This window comes from Hemiscyllium ocellatum, chromosome 14 (assembly GCF_020745735.1).
Source record: "Hemiscyllium ocellatum isolate sHemOce1 chromosome 14, sHemOce1.pat.X.cur, whole genome shotgun sequence".
Taxonomy (NCBI): domain Eukaryota; kingdom Metazoa; phylum Chordata; class Chondrichthyes; order Orectolobiformes; family Hemiscylliidae; genus Hemiscyllium; species Hemiscyllium ocellatum.
This window is the reverse complement of record NC_083414.1, coordinates 65,177,644-65,195,390: the sequence shown is the minus strand read 5'-3', so window position 1 is coordinate 65,195,390 and position 17,747 is coordinate 65,177,644. Positions and strand designations below refer to the sequence as shown.

The following is a 17,747-nucleotide window of genomic DNA, read 5'->3' as shown; positions in this document are numbered from 1 at the left end:
GAGAGAGTGCACCTATAAAACAGCAGAGCCCTGGGGAGAGGTAGCGACTGGAAGATAACAAAAGCGTGCTTGATGTACAGGGTAATGGAAACACAGGAGTGAGGCCCAGACCCGAACACCACTGATGAGGCGGAATGGTTAATACGTGATCGCTGATGCCAGGAAACACAAACCCTGATCTTTCTTTCTTCACAAAGTCTTCTTCATACATTCCTGATGGGAGGGCATACCCCAACAAAAAAGTCTTTCCTCAAACCCTGTGCTCCCCTTCCCTTCAAGGGCTGTGTATCCCTGCTCCAAATCTCCTTGCCCCAAGGGTGTCCCATCCTGGTCCTGACCAACGTGCTCCCAACGCACCTATCACCTAGTGCCTGCCTGCAGTTCCAGCAATGGCCACCAGTCCCAGTGGTGCTGCTGACATATCACAGAGTAACCGGCCAATCAGATTGGCCGGTGACTTTTAGAAGCAGGACTTTTTAAAAACTTTTTCACAGGATGAGGGTGCCACTCGCAAGGCCAGTTGTCTATCCCTAACCACCCTCAAGGACAAATACATCAATTGCTGTGGGACTGGAGTCACATGTAGGTCAGACCAGGTAAGGACAGCTGATTTCCTTCCCTGAAAGGCACGAGTGAATCAGATGGATTGTTAATAACAATCATTTTGTGGTGACCATCACAGTGACTGGCTTTCAACTCCAGATTTTTAATAACTGAACTGAGATTTAGACTGAGATTTGAAGCCATATCCCCAGAACATTAACCTAAGCCTCTCGATTACAAGCCCTCATCTTCCTAAGCATGGGATCAAAAATCCTATCTCATGTGAGATAAAGTCCTTTGAAGCTTGAAAGAACTAAAACCAGACACAATGGTTGTGGAACTTTGGTCCTGCATTTCAAATTTAATCTATTTTATAATTAACAGAATCAGATAATTCAGTTCATGTGTGCATTTTGACCTTTAACATCAGGCATTAGGTCAAGAACGAGACACAGTAAGCTAGATCCTCAGTTTTACAGTGGCCCTTTCAGTGTTAGATTTCCAGAATTTTTGACTTTTGTTTCAGATGTTTTGCATCTGCGGTCTTTTCCTTCCGTATGTGAGAATCCCAGGGCTGTTCTCCTGACAACCGAGGAAGTTCAGGGGGTAACTCAGTAGATGTGTTGAGGTTCTAAATAATTGTAACAGAGCTGGAGCAGACCAGGGGGGGCAAATGGCCTCCTCCTCAGCTGTATCATTCTCTGAAGCCATGCATAAAGTCACCAGTCTCTAGAAGCAAGTTGTAAACTTGAGTCTAGTTTGGATGGTTTATAAATAAAACAATGGCTTCGCAGGTCTGAGCTTTAATTTGAGGTATTCGCTCATCATGTGAACTCCAAGAATGGTTTATCATTTTAACATCACTGTGGGGATTCTGCTGTTAGTTATTGACTGCACTTTCTAATATTGCTGATTTGGCGGAGGTAGGGTTGTGTTCCTCTTCATGTGCAGATCTAAAATAGGACTCACGACCCATAACTTTGAGAGCATCAGGAATTGAAGCTGCCACTAAGTGGGAGACACTCACATGCTGTTCTCTAGGTATAGTGAAGCTTTTGTTTGTAAAATCAGCGCAGTTTTGTTTTGAGTAACGTGGAAAGAGATGTCCTGTTGGTGATTTTCATCTTGCCCTCACCAGAACAGACTTGCAAGAATCTGAAGGTGAACAATAACTTATACGTCCTGAGCAGGGTACCAACTGATCAGCAAGTGGACAATAAGCTGTTTCGCTGTTTGGGAATCTTGTGCTGGTAAGTGCAAGATGAATATGTTTATCAGCAACATCCTAGCACACATTTAATTGGAAAGCAGCAGAAACAGAACAAGCTCCACTGCAAGCCACATCAGGAGAGTGCGGTGAGCAGTCTTGCAAGGAGAGCCGGGAGGGGGTTTTTCAAAGGGAAGTATCTGCTACCAGCTAATCAGCATCACTAGCAAACAAGTGGCTTGCCATTAGTCGGACAAGGGATGTAAGTGAAACCACGGGAGCAATATTCATTCATTAACCCTTTATCAAACAGAGTTCAAATAACTTTGGGGAATTTTAAAGGGCATTGAAGACTGTTTTGCTTTCTCCCACTCAATTTTATTTAAGGAAATTGATCTGATCTGCTGAAGGTTTGTGAGTGGTTTGAAACATAGATATGATGAGAAGCAGGAGAGATATATCATCTGGCATGTCCCTTTTGTCTCAGTCTCTATAGTGTCTATACTGCAATTGATTCTCACTGTATTTGAAGTTCAAGATGCAAATTATAGATGGGGAAATAACCTCCACATTTCAGCCCTGACATCAAAACATCTCCAGAAGAAATGATTGTTTCTTTGTTCAGAATTTAACTTGCATGTGTATCCTTAACAGGGTTACAGTAACCATTATAATACGGTGATAGGGCAGAGTATTGAATTTGTCATGTTGAGGTACAGAATACAAGCTCTGTATGGGGGTACAGTATCAAAGGGTTAACTGGATTCGTTTTAAAATAGTGATGGGAAAGGATAGACCAGATTTAAAAGTTGAAGTGCTAAATTGGAGAAAGGCCAATTTTGACGATATTAGGCAAGAACTTTTGAAAGCTGATTGGATGTTCGCAGGTAAAGGGATGGCTGGAAAATGAGAAGCCTTCAGAAATGAGATAACAAGAATCCAGAGAAAGTATATTCCTGTCAGGGTGAAAGGGAAGGCTGGTAGGTGTACCTGAGAGCTCTGTGGGAAGCTAGAGAAGTGAATGCTGGGCCTCTTGCTGAGATATTTGTATTATCAATAGTCACAGGTGAGGTGTCAGAAGACTGGAGGTTGGCTAACGTGGTGCCACTGTTTAAGAAGGGTGGTAAGGACAAGCCAGGGAACTGTAGACCATGAGTCTGACCTCAGTGTTGGGCAAGTTGTTGGAGGGAATCCTGAGGGACAGGATGTACATGTATTTGGAAAGGCAAGGACTGATTAGGGATAGTCAACATGGCTTTGTGCATGGGAAATCATGTCTAACAAACTTGATTGAGTTTTTTGAAGAAGTAACAAAGAAGATTGATGAGGGCAGAGCAGTAGATGTGATCTATATGGACTTCAGTAAGGCATTCGACTAGGTTCCCCATGGAAGACTGATTAGCAAGGTTAGATCTCATGGAATACAGGGAGAACTAGCCATTTGGATATAGAACTGACTCAAAGGTAGAAGACGGAGGGTGGTGTTGGAGGGTTGTTTTTCAGACTGGAGGCCTGTGACCAGTGGAGTGCTACAAGGATCAGTGCTGGGTCCTCTACTTTTTGTAATTTACATAAATGATTTGGATACTAGCCTAAGAGGTACAGTTAATAAGTTTGCAGATGACACCAAAATTGGAGGTGTAGTGGACAGCGAAGGGGTTACATCAGATTACAACAGGATCTGGACCAGATGGACCAATAGGCTGAGAAGGGGCAGATGCAGTTTAATTCATATAAATGCGAGGTACTGCATTTTGGGAAAGCAAATCTTAGCAGGACATATACACTTAATGGTAAGGTCCTAGTGAGTGTTGCTGAACAAAGAGACCTTGGAGTGCAGGTTCATAGCTCCTTGAAAGTAGAGTCGCAGTAGATAAGATAGTGAAGAAGGCATTTGGTATGCTTTCTTTTATTGGTCAGAGTATTGAGTACAGGAGTTGGGAGGTCATGTTGCAGCTGTACAGGACATTGGTTAGGCCGCTGTTGGAATATTGCGTGCAATTCTGGTCTCCTTCCTATCGGAAAGATGTTGTGAAACTTGAAAGGGTTCAGAAAAGATTTACAAGTTTGTTGCCAGAGTTAGAGGATTTGAGCTATAGGGAGAGGCTGAACTGGCTGGGGCTGTTATCCCTGGAGCGTAGGAGGCTGAGGGGTGACCTTATAGACGTTTACAAAATTATGAGGGGCATGAATAGGGTAAATAGACAAAGTCTTTTCCCTAGGGTCAGGGAGTCTAGAACTAAAGGGCGTAGGTTTAGGGTGAGAGGGGAAAGATATAAAAGACCTAAGGGGCAACTTTTTCATGCAGAGGGGTGGTATGTGTATGGAATGAGCTGCCAGAGGATGTGGTGGAGGCTGGTACAATTGCAACATTTAAGAGGCATTTGGATGGGTACATGAATAGGAAGGGTTTGGAGGGATATGGGCTGGGTGCTAGATTGGGTTGGGATATCTGGTCGGCATGGACAGGTTGGACCGAAGGGTCTGTTTCCATGCTGTACACCTCTATGAGTCTATGTAGGAGTACAGTATGACTGGCATCCCGTGGGATCCAATATCATAAATCTCCACCTTGGCATACAATATGACAAGGTCCTTGTTGGTGTACATATGACAGTCCGAGGTACAGTTGAGCCTGGGTGAGGTATGAACGTCTCTTTGTGGGTTTACAGTACAAATTCTTCTTGATAGACGCAAGTACACAAGCTTAGCTACAACAACTCCTTATACTCCTGTAGGGTATAAGGTCACAGACTTCTGATTGGGGAATAACGCCACAGGATCCTTGTTGAGGTACATGGTCACAGAATCCTTATTGAGGTATAGGGCCACATGATCCTTGTTGAGAGACAGGGCCAGAGGCCCCTTGTTGAGGTACAGGGCCACAGGCCCCTTGATGATGGAGATAACCACAGGCTTCTTGTTGGAGTATAGGGCTACAGGCCCCTTGTTGGAATAAAGGGCCACAGGCTCCTTGTTGAAGTATAGGGCCACAGGACCCTTGCTGAGGGAGAAGGCCACAGGCTTCTTGTTGGAGTATAGGGCGATAAGCCCCTTGTTGGAGTGTAGGGCCACAGGCTCCTTGTTGGAGTACAGGGTCACAGGCACCTTGTGGGAGTATAGGGCCACAGGCTCCTTGTTGAGGGAGATGGCCACATGCTCATTGTTGCAGTGCAAAAGTCATTACCTTCCTGGGAAAAATTCTGACAGTCTTCATGCTGAGGATGACGCTACCTGACAATATGTTGTGTGTACAATATGCCAGTATTATTATTAAGGTAGAGTATTAGAGTTTCCAAATTAATTGCAATATCACAATCCCATTTCTGTGAAACTGGTATACAGACATCAACCTGCAGATCAGTATCACAGTCTCCTGTTTGGGATACAGTATGATAGTCTACATTTTGGTGTAGAATATTGCTGTACTTGTGTTGATGCACAGTATGTAGGGTACAGCATATCTTTCTACTTGGGGGTTAGGTCTCAAACCTGCCACGCAGGGGTACAGTATCACAGTGTCGACGCTAGGATACAGTATCACAGTGTCCACGCTGCAGTACAGCATTACAGTGTCCAAGCTGGGGTACAGTATCACAGTGTCCGTGCTGGAGTACAGTATTACAGTGTCCATGCTGGGATACAGTATTACAGTGTCCAGGCTGGGGTACAGTATCACAGTGTCCGTGCTGGGGTACAGTATTACAGTGTCCACGCTGGGGTACAGTATCACAGTGTCCGTGCTGGGGTACAGTATCACAGTGTCCGTGCTGGAGTACAGTATTACAGTGTCCATGCTGGGGTACAGATTACAGTGTCCACGCTGGGGTACAGTATCACAGTGTCTGTGCTGGAGTACAGTATTACAGTGTCCATGCTGGGGTACAGTATTACAGTGTCCACGCTGGGGTACAGTATCACAGTGTCCATGCTGGAGTACAGTATTACAGTGGCCACGCTGGGGTACAGTATCACAGTGTCCATGCTACGGTACAGTATCACAGTGTCCACGCTGGGGTACAGTATCACAGTGTCCATGGAGGGGTACAGTATCACAGTGTCCACGCTGGGGTACAGTATCACAGTGTCCACACTGGGGTACAGTATCACAGTGTCCATGTTCGTTATAGTATCACAGTGTCCATGCTCGGGTTTAATATCACAGTGTCCACGCTGGGGTACAGTATCACAGTGTCCATTATGGGGTACAGTATTACAGTGTCCACACTGGGGTACAGTATCACAGTGTCCATGTTCGTTATAGTATCACAGTGTCAATGCTCGGGTTTAATATCACAGTGTCCACGCTGGGTACAGTATCACAGTGTCCATTATGGGGTACAGTATCACAGTGTCCACGCTGGGGTATTGTAACATAGTGTCCATGCTGGGGTATAGTATCACAGTGTCCACGCTGGGGCACAGTATCACAGTGTCCATGCTGGGGTATAATATCACAGTGTCCATGCTGGGGTATAGTATCACAGTGCCCACGCTGGGGTATAATATCACAGTGTCCACGCTGGTGTACAGTATGACAGTGTCCATGCTGGTTATAGTATCACAGTATCCACGCTGGGGTACAGTATCTCAGTGTCCACGCTGGGGTATAGTATCACAGTGTCCACGCTGGGGTACAGTGTCACAGTGTCCACGCTGGGTTACAGTATCACAGTGTCCACGCTGGGATATAATATCACAGTGTCCATGCTGGGGTATTGCATCACAGTTTCCATGCTGTGTTACAGTATTACAGTGTCCACGCTGGGGTACAGTATCACAGTGTCCGTGCTGGAGTACAGTATTACAGTGTCCATGCTGGGGTACAGTATCACAGTGTCCGTGCTGGAGTACAGTATTACAGTGTTCATGCTGGGGTACAGTATCACAGTGTCCATGCTGGGGTACAGTATCACAGTGTCCATGCTGGAGTACAGTATTACAGTGTCCACACAGGGGTACAGTATCACAGTGTCCACGCTGGGGTATTGTAACATAGTGTCCATGCTGGGGTACAGTATCACAGCGTCAATGCAGGGGTGTAGTTTCACAGTGTGCTCACTGGGGTACAGTATCACAGTGTCCACGCTGGGGTACAGTATCACAGTGTCCATGCTGGTGTACAGTATCACAGTGTACACGCTGGGGTACATTGTCACAGTGCCCACACTGGGGTACAGTGTCAGAGTGTCCACGCTGGGGTACGGTATCACAGTGTCCATGCTGGGGTACAGTATCACAGTATGCACGCTGGGGTATGTATCACAGTGTCCATGCTGGAGTACAGTATTACAGTGTTCATGCTGGGGTACAGTATTACAGTGGCCACGCTGGGGTACAGTATCACAGTGTCCATGCTGGTATACAGTATCACAGTGTCCACGCTGGGGTACATTGTCACAGTGCCCACACTGGGTTACAGTATCACAGTGTCCACGCTGGGGTACGGTATCACAGTGTCCATGCTGCGGTACAGTATCACAGTATGAACGCTGGGGTATGTATCACAGTGTCCACGCTGGGGTATAGTATCACAGTGTTCACGCTGGGGTACAGTATCACAGTGTCCATGCTGGGGTACAGTATTACAGCGCCCACGCTGGGGTACAGTATCACAGTGTCCATGCTGGGGTACAGTATGACAGTGTCCACGCTGGGGTATTGTATCCCAGTGTCCACGCTGGGGTACAGTATCACAGTGTCCACGCTGGGTTATTGTATCACAGCGTCCATGCTAGGGGACAATATCACAGTGTCCATGCTGGGGTACAGTATCACAGTGTCCATGCTGGGGTACAGTATCACAGCGTCAATGCAGGGGTGTAGTTTCACAGTGTGCTCACTGGGGTACAGTATCACAGTGCCCACGCTGGGATATAATATCACAGTGTCCATGCTGGGGTATTGCATCACAGTTTCCATGCTGTGTTACAGTATTACAGTGTCCACGCTGGGGTACAGTATCACAGTGTCCGTGCTGGAGTACAGTATTACAGTGTCCACGCTGGGGTACAGTATCACAGTGTCCATGCTGGAGTACAGTTTTACAGTGTCCACACTGGGGTACAGTATCACAGTGTCCATGCTGGGGTACAGTATTACAGTGGCCACGCTGGGGTACAGTATCACAGTGTCCATGCTGGTATACAGTATCACAGTGTCCACGCTGGGGTACATTGTCACAGTGCCCACACTGGGGTACAGTGTCAGAGTGTCCACACTGGGTTACAGTATCACAGTGTCCACGCTGGGGTACGGTATCACAGTGTCCATGCTGGGGTACAGTATCACAGTATGCACGCTGGGGTATGTATCACAGTGTCCACGCTGGGGTATAGTATCAGAGTGTTCACGCTGGGGTACAGTATCACAGTGTCCATGCTGGGGTACAGTATTACAGCGCCCACGCTGGGGTACAGTATCTCAGTGTCCATGCTGGGGTACAGTATGACAGTGTCCACGCTGGGGTATTGTATCCCAGTGTCCACGCTGGGGTACAGTATCACAGTGTCCACGCTGGGTTATTGTATCACAGCGTCCATGCTAGGGGACAATATCACAGTGTCCATGCTGGGGTACAGTATCACAGTGTCCATGCTGGGGTACAGTATCACAGCGTCAATGCAGGGGTGTAGTTTCACAGTGTGCTCACTGGGGTACAGTATCACAGTGTCCACGCTGGGGTACAGTGTCACAGTGTCCACGCTGGGGTACAGTGTCACAGTGTCCACGCTGGGGTACAGTATCACAGTGTCCACGCTGGGGTATAGTATCACAGTGTCCATGCTGGGTTATAGTGTCAAAGTGTCCATGCTAGGCTACAGTACCACAGTGTCCATGCTGGGGTATAGTATCACAGTGTCCATGCTGGGGTACAGTATCTCACTGTCCACGCTGGGGGATAGCATCACAGTGTCCATGCTAGGGGACAATATCACAGTGTCCATGCTGGGGTATTGTATCACAGTGTCCACGCTGGGGTACAATATCACAGTGTCAACGCTGGGGTATTCTATCACAGTGTCCACGCTGGTGTACAGTATGACAGTGTCCACGCTGGGGTACAGTATCTCACTGTCCACGCTGGGGGATAGCATCACAGTGTCTATGCTAGGGGACAATATCACAGTGTCCATGCTGGGGTATTGTATCACAGTGTCCATGCTGGGTTATAGTATCAGCGTGTCCACGCTGGGGTATTGTATCACAGTGTCCACGCTGGGGTACAGTATCACAGTGTCCACGCTGGTGTACAGTATGACAGTGTCCACGCTGGGGTATTCTATCACAGTGTCCACGCTGGGGTACAGTATCACAGTGTCCACGCTGGTGTACAGTATGACAGTGTCCATGCTGGTTATAGTATCACAGTGTCCACGCTGGGGTACAGTATCTCAGTGTCCACGCTGGGGTATAGTATCACAGTGTCCACGCTGGGGTACAGTGTCACAGTGTCCACGCTGGGTTACAGTATCACAGTGTCCACGCTGGGATATAATATCACAGTGTCCATGCTGGGGTATTGCATCACAGTGTCCATGCTGGAGTACAGTATTACAGTGTCCATGCTGTGTTACAGTATTACAGTGTCCACGCTGGGGTACAGTATCACAGTGTCCGTGCTGGAGTACAGTATTACAGTGTCCATGCTGGGGTACAGTATCACAGTGTCCGTGCTGGAGTACAGTATTACAGTGTTCATGCTGGGGTACAGTATTACAGTGTCCACGCTGGGGTACAGTATCACAGTGTCCATGCTGGAGTACAGTATTACAGTGTCCACACTGGGGTACAGTATCACAGTGTCCATGCTGGGGTACAGTATTACAGTGGCCACGCTGGGGTACAGTATCACAGTGTCCATGCTGGTGTACAGTATCACAGTGTACACGCTGGGGTACATTGTCACAGTGCCCACACTGGGGTACAGTGTCAGAGTGTCCACACTGGGTTACAGTATCACAGTGTCCACGCTGGGGTACGGTATCACAGTGTCCATGCTGGGGTACAGTATCACAGTATGCACGCTGGGGTATGTATCACAGTGTCCACGCTGGGGTATAGTATCACAGTGTTCACGCTGGGGTACAGTATCACAGTGTCCATGCTGGGGTACAGTATTACAGCGCCCACGCTGGGGTACAGTATCACAGTGTCCATGCTGGGGTACAGTATGACAGTGTCCACGCTGGGGTATTGTATCCCAGTGTCCACGCTGGGGTACAGTATCACAGTGTCCACGCTGGGTTATTGTATCACAGCGTCCATGCTAGGGGACAATATCACAGTGTCCATGCTGGGGTACAGTATCACAGTGTCCATGCTGGGGTACAGTATCACAGCGTCAATGCAGGGGTGTAGTTTCACAGTGTGCTCACTGGGGTACAGTATCACAGTGCCCACGCTGGGATATAATATCACAGTGTTCATGCTGGGGTATTGCATCACAGTTTCCATGCTGTGTTACAGTATTACAGTGTCCACGCTGGGGTACAGTATCACAGTGTCCGTGCTGGAGTACAGTATTACAGTGTCCATGCTGGGGTACAGTATCACAGTGTCCGTGCTGGAGTACAGTATTACAGTGTTCATGCTGGGGTACAGTATTACAGTGTCCACGCTGGGGTACAGTATCACAGTGTCCATGCTGGAGTACAGTATTACAGTGTCCATGCTGGGGTACAGTATCACAGTGTCCGTGCTGGAGTACAGTATTACAGTGTTCATGCTGGGGTACAGTATTACAGTGTCCACGCTGGGGTACAGTATCACAGTGTCCATGCTGGAGTACAGTATTACAGTGTCCACACAGGGGTACAGTATCACAGTGTCCACGCTGGGGTACAGTATCACAGTGTCCATGCTGGTGTACAGTATCACAGTGTACACGCTGGGGTACAGTATCACAGTATGAACGCTGGGGTATGTATCACAGTGTCCACGCTGGGGTATAGTATCACAGTGTTCACGCTGGGGTACAGTATCACAGTGTCCATGCTGGGGTACAGTATTACAGCGCCCACGCTGGGGTACAGTATCACAGTGTCCATGCTGGGGTACAGTATGACAGTGTCCACGCTGGGGTATTGTATCCCAGTGTCCACGCTGGGGTACAGTATCACAGTGTCCACGCTGGGTTATTGTATCACAGCGTCCATGCTAGGGGACAATATCACAGTGTCCATGCTGGGGTACAGTATCACAGTGTCCATGCTGGGGTACAGTATCACAGCGTCAATGCAGGGGTGTAGTTTCACAGTGTGCTCACTGGGGTACAGTATCACAGTGCCCACGCTGGGATATAATATCACAGTGTCCATGCTGGGGTATTGCATCACAGTTTCCATGCTGTGTTACAGTATTACAGTGTCCACGCTGGGGTACAGTATCACAGTGTCCGTGCTGGAGTACAGTATTACAGTGTCCATGCTGGGGTACAGTATCACAGTGTCCGTGCTGGAGTACAGTATTACAGTGTTCATGCTGGGGTACAGTATTACAGTGTCCACGCTGGGGTACAGTATCACAGTGTCCATGCTGGAGTACAGTTTTACAGTGTCCACACTGGGGTACAGTATCACAGTGTCCATGCTGGGGTACAGTATTACAGTGGCCACGCTGGGGTACAGTATCACAGTGTCCATGCTGGTATACAGTATCACAGTGTCCACGCTGGAGTACATTGTCACAGTGCCCACACTGGGGTACAGTGTCAGAGTGTCCACACTGGGTTACAGTATCACAGTGTCCACGCTGGGGTACGGTATCACAGTGTCCATGCTGGGGTACAGTATCACAGTATGCACGCTGGGGTATGTATCACAGTGTCCACGCTGGGGTATAGTATCAGAGTGTTCACGCTGGGGTACAGTATCACAGTGTCCATGCTGGGGTACAGTATTACAGCGCCCACGCTGGGGTACAGTATCTCAGTGTCCATGCTGGGGTACAGTATGACAGTGTCCACGCTGGGGTATTGTATCCCAGTGTCCACGCTGGGGTACAGTATCACAGTGTCCACGCTGGGTTATTGTATCACAGCGTCCATGCTAGGGGACAATATCACAGTGTCCATGCTGGGGTACAGTATCACAGTGTCCATGCTGGGGTACAGTATCACAGCGTCAATGCAGGGGTGTAGTTTCACAGTGTGCTCACTGGGGTACAGTATCACAGTGTCCACGCTGGGGTACAGTGTCACAGTGTCCACGCTGGGGTACAGTATCACAGTGTCCACGCTGGGGTATAGTATCACAGTGTCCATGCTGGGTTATAGTGTCAAAGTGTCCATGCTAGGCTACAGTACCACAGTGTCCATGCTGGGGTATAGTATCACAGTGTCCATGCTGGGGTACAGTATCTCACTGTCCACGCTGGGGGATAGCATCACAGTGTCCATGCTAGGGGACAATATCACAGTGTCCATGCTGGGGTATTGTATCACAGTGTCCACGCTGGGGTACAATATCACAGTGTCAACGCTGGGGTATTCTATCACAGTGTCCACGCTGGTGTACAGTATGACAGTGTCCACGCTGGGGTACAGTATCTCACTGTCCACGCTGAGGGATAGCATCACAGTGTCTATGCTAGGGGACAATATCACAGTGTCCATGCTGGGGTATTGTATCACAGTGTCCATGCTGGGTTATAGTATCAGCGTGTCCACGCTGGGGTATTGTATCACAGTGTCCACGCTGGGGTACAGTATCACAGTGTCCACGCTGGTGTACAGTATGACAGTGTCCACGCTGGGGTATTCTATCACAGTGTCCACGCTGGGGTACAGTATCACAGTGTCCACGCTGGTGTACAGTATGACAGTGTCCATGCTGGTTATAGTATCACAGTGTCCACGCTGGGGTACAGTATCTCAGTGTCCACGCTGGGGTATAGTATCACAGTGTCCACGCTGGGGTACAGTGTCACAGTGTCCACGCTGGGTTACAGTATCACAGTGTCCACGCTGGGATATAATATCACAGTGTCCATGCTGGGGTATTGCATCACAGTGTCCATGCTGGAGTACAGTATTACAGTGTCCATGCTGTGTTACAGTATTACAGTGTCCACGCTGGGGTACAGTATCACAGTGTCCGTGCTGGAGTACAGTATTACAGTGTCCATGCTGGGGTACAGTATTACAGTGTCCACGCTGGGGTACAGTATCACAGTGTCCATGCTGGAGTACAGTATTACAGTGGCCACGCTGGGGTACAGTATCACAGTGTCCATGCTGGTGTACAGTATCACAGTGTACACGCTGGGGTACATTGTCACAGTGCCCACACTGGGGTACAGTGTCAGAGTGTCCACACTGGGTTACAGTATCACAGTGTCCACGCTGGGGTACGGTATCACAGTGTCCATGCTGGGGTACAGTATCACAGTATGCACGCTGGGGTATGTATCACAGTGTCCACGCTGGGGTATAGTATCACAGTGTTCACGCTGGGGTACAGTATCACAGTGTCCATGCTGGGGTACAGTATTACAGCGCCCACGCTGGGGTACAGTATCACAGTGTCCATGCTGGGGTACAGTATGACAGTGTCCACGCTGGGGTATTGTATCCCAGTGTCCACGCTGGGGTACAGTATCACAGTGTCCACGCTGGGTTATTGTATCACAGCGTCCATGCTAGGGGACAATATCACAGTGTCCATGCTGGGGTACAGTATCACAGTGTCCATGCTGGGGTACAGTATCACAGCGTCAATGCAGGGGTGTAGTTTCACAGTGTGCTCACTGGGGTACAGTATCACAGTGCCCACGCTGGGATATAATATCACAGTGTTCATGCTGGGGTATTGCATCACAGTTTCCATGCTGTGTTACAGTATTACAGTGTCCACGCTGGGGTACAGTATCACAGTGTCCGTGCTGGAGTACAGTATTACAGTGTCCATGCTGGGGTACAGTATCACAGTGTCCGTGCTGGAGTACAGTATTACAGTGTTCATGCTGGGGTACAGTATTACAGTGTCCACGCTGGGGTACAGTATCACAGTGTCCATGCTGGAGTACAGTATTACAGTGTCCACACAGGGGTACAGTATCACAGTGTCCACGCTGGGGTACAGTATCACAGTGTCCATGCTGGTGTACAGTATCACAGTGTACACGCTGGGGTACATTGTCACAGTGCCCACACTGGGGTACAGTGTCAGAGTGTCCACACTGGGTTACAGTATCACAGTGTCCACGCTGGGGTACGGTATCACAGTGTCCATGCTGGGGTACAGTATCACAGTATGCACGCTGGGGTATGTATCACAGTGTCCACGCTGGGGTATAGTATCACAGTGTTCACGCTGGGGTACAGTATCACAGTGTCCATGCTGGGGTACAGTATTACAGCGCCCACGCTGGGGTACAGTATCACAGTGTCCATGCTGGGGTACAGTATGACAGTGTCCACGCTGGGGTATTGTATCCCAGTGTCCACGCTGGGGTACAGTATCACAGTGTCCACGCTGGGTTATTGTATCACAGCGTCCATGCTAGGGGACAATATCACAGTGTCCATGCTGGGGTACAGTATCACAGTGTCCATGCTGGGGTACAGTATCACAGCGTCAATGCAGGGGTGTAGTTTCACAGTGTGCTCACTGGGGTACAGTATCACAGTGCCCACGCTGGGATATAATATCACAGTGTCCATGCTGGGGTATTGCATCACAGTTTCCATGCTGTGTTACAGTATTACAGTGTCCACGCTGGGGTACAGTATCACAGTGTCCGTGCTGGAGTACAGTATTACAGTGTCCATGCTGGGGTACAGTATCACAGTGTCCGTGCTGGAGTACAGTATTACAGTGTTCATGCTGGGGTACAGTATTACAGTGTCCACGCTGGGGTACAGTATCACAGTGTCCACGCTGGAGTACAGTTTTACAGTGTCCACACTGGGGTACAGTATCACAGTGTCCATGCTGGGGTACAGTATTACAGTGGCCACGCTGGGGTACAGTATCACAGTGTCCATGCTGGTATACAGTATCACAGTGTCCACGCTGGGGTACATTGTCACAGTGCCCACACTGGGGTACAGTGTCAGAGTGTCCACACTGGGTTACAGTATCACAGTGTCCACGCTGGGGTACGGTATCACAGTGTCCACGCTGGGGTACAGTATCACAGTATGCACGCTGGGGTATGTATCACAGTGTCCACGCTGGGGTATAGTATCACAGTGTTCACGCTGGGGTACAGTATCACAGTGTCCATGCTGGGGTACAGTATTACAGCGCCCACGCTGGGGTACAGTATCACAGTGTCCATGCTGGGGTACAGTATGACAGTGTCCACGCTGGGGTATTGTATCCCAGTGTCCACGCTGGGGTACAGTATCACAGTGTCCACGCTGGGTTATTGTATCACAGCGTCCATGCTAGGGGACAATATCACAGTGTCAATGCGTGGGTACAGTATCACAGTGTCCATGCTGGGGTACAGTATCACAGCGTCAATGCAGGGGTGTAGTTTCACAGTGTGCTCACTGGGGTACAGTATCACAGTGTCCACGCTGGGGTACAGTGTCACAGTGTCCACGCTGGGGTACAGTATCACAGTGTCCACGCTGGGGTATAGTATCACAGTGTCCATGCTAGGCTACAGTACCACAGTGTCCATGCTGGGGTATAGTATCACAGTGTCCATGCTGGGGTACATTATCTCACTGTCCACGCTGGGGGATAGCATCACAGTGTCCATGCTAGGGGACAATATCACAGTGTCCATGCTGGGGTATTGTATCACAGTGTCCACGCTGGGGTACAATATCACAGTGTCAACGCTGGGGTATTCTATCACAGTGTCCACGCTGGGGTACAGTATCACAGTGTCCATGCTGGGGTACAGTATCTGACTGTCCACGCTGGGGGATAGCATCACAGTGTCTATGCTAGGGGACAATATCACAGTGTCCATGCTAGGGGACAATATCACAGTGTCCATGCTGGGGTATTGTATCACAGTGTCCACGCTGGGGTATAGTATCTCAGTGTACACGCTGGTGTACAGTATGACAGTGTCCACGCTGGTGTACAGTATGACAGTGTCCACGCTGGGGTACAGTATCTCACTGTCCACGCTGGGGGAGAGCATCACAGTGTCTATGCTAGGGGACAATATCACAGTGTCCATGCTGGGGTATTGTATCACAGTGTCCATACTGGGTTATAGTATCAGCGTGTCCACGCTGGGGTATTGTATCACAGTGTCCACGCTGGGGTACAGTATCACAGTGTCCATGCTGGTGTACAGTATGACAGTGTCCACGCTGGGGTATTCTATCACAGTGTCCACGCTGGGGTACAGTATCACAGTGTCCACGCTGGTGTACAGTATGACAGTGTCCACGCTGGGGTACAATATCACAGTGTCCACGCTGGGGTACAGTATTACATTGTCCACGCTGGGGTACGGTATCACAGTGTCCACGCTGGGGTACAGTATCACAATGTCCACGTTGGGGTACAGTATCACAGGGTGCACGCTAGAGGACTGTATCACAGTGTCCACGCTGGGGTACAGCATCACAGGGTGCACGCTAGGGGACTGTATCACAGTTCCATGCTGGGGTACAGTATTACAGTGTCCACGCTGGGTTATAGTATCACAGTGTCCATGCTGGGGTACAGTATCACAGTGTCCATGCTGGGGTACAGTATCTCACTGTCCACGCTGGGGGATAGCATCACAGTGTCCATGCTAGGGGACAATATCACAGTGTCCATGCTGGGGTACAGTATCACAGTGTCCATGCTGGGATGCAGTATCAAAGTGTCCACGCTGGGGTACGGCATCACAGTGTCCACGCTGGGGTATTGTATCACAGTGTCCATGCTGGGGTCCAGTATCACAGTGTCCACGCTGGGCTACAGTATCACAGCGTCCACGCTGAGGTATTGTATACCAGGTCCATGCTGGGGTACGGTATCACAGTGTCCATGCTGGTGTACAGTATCACTGTGTCCAGGCTGGGGTACGGTATCACAGTGTCCACGCTGGGGTATTGTATCACAGTGTCCACGCTGGGGTACGGTATCACAGTGTCCACGCTGAGGTATTGTATAACAGGTCCATGCTGGGGTCCAGTATCACAGTGTCCATGCTGGGGTACGGTATCACAGTGTCCATGCTGGTGTACAGTATCACAGTGTCCACGTTGGGGTATTTTATCATAGTGTCCATGCTGGGGTACAGTATCACAGTGTCCACGTTGGGGTATTGTATCATAGTGTCCATGCTGGGGTACTGTATCACAGTGTCCACGCTGGGGTATTGTATCACAGTTCCATGCTGGGGTACAGTATCACAGTGTCCATGCTGGGGTACAGTATCACAGAGTCCACGTTGGGGTATAGTATCTCAGTGTCCATGCTGGGGTACAGTATCACAGAGTCCACGTTGGGGTATTTTATCATAGTGTCCATGCTGGGGTACAGTATCACAGTGTCCACGTTGGGGTATTGTATCATAGTGTCCATGCTGGGGTACTGTATCACAGTGTCCATGCTGGGGTACAGTATCAAAGTGTCCACGCTGGGGTACGGTATCACAGTGTCCATGCTGGGGTATAGTCTCACAGTGTCCATGCTGGGTTATAGTATCACAGTGTCCATGCTAGACTACAGTACCACAGTGTCCATGCTGGGGTACAGTATCACAGTGTCCACGCTGGGGTACGGTATCACAGTGTCCATGCTGTGGTATTGTATCACAGTGTCCACGCTGGGGTATTGTATTACAGTGTCCACGCTGGGGTATAGTATCACAGTGTCCATGCTGGGTTATAGTATCACAGTGTCCATGCTAGGCTACAGTACCACAGTGTCCATGCTGGGGTATAGTATCTCAGTGTCCCTGCAGGGTACAGTATCACAGTGTTCACGCTGGGGTATATTATCACAGTGTCCACGCTGGGTTATAGTATCAGAGTGTCCACGCTGGGGTATTGTATCACAGTGACCACGCTGGGGTATAGTATCAG

The 17,747-nt window shown here is 49.2% G+C and overlaps 1 protein-coding gene across 1 annotated transcript in view; it reads right to left on the bottom strand.

The window, feature by feature from the left end:
• The window catches only part of grip2b (glutamate receptor interacting protein 2b), a gene marked incomplete at its 5' end in the record, with an annotated part of 257,289 nt that overhangs the window by 82,897 nt on the left and 156,645 nt on the right, over positions 1-17,747 (bottom strand). The gene's annotated exons all lie outside the window — the stretch shown is intronic.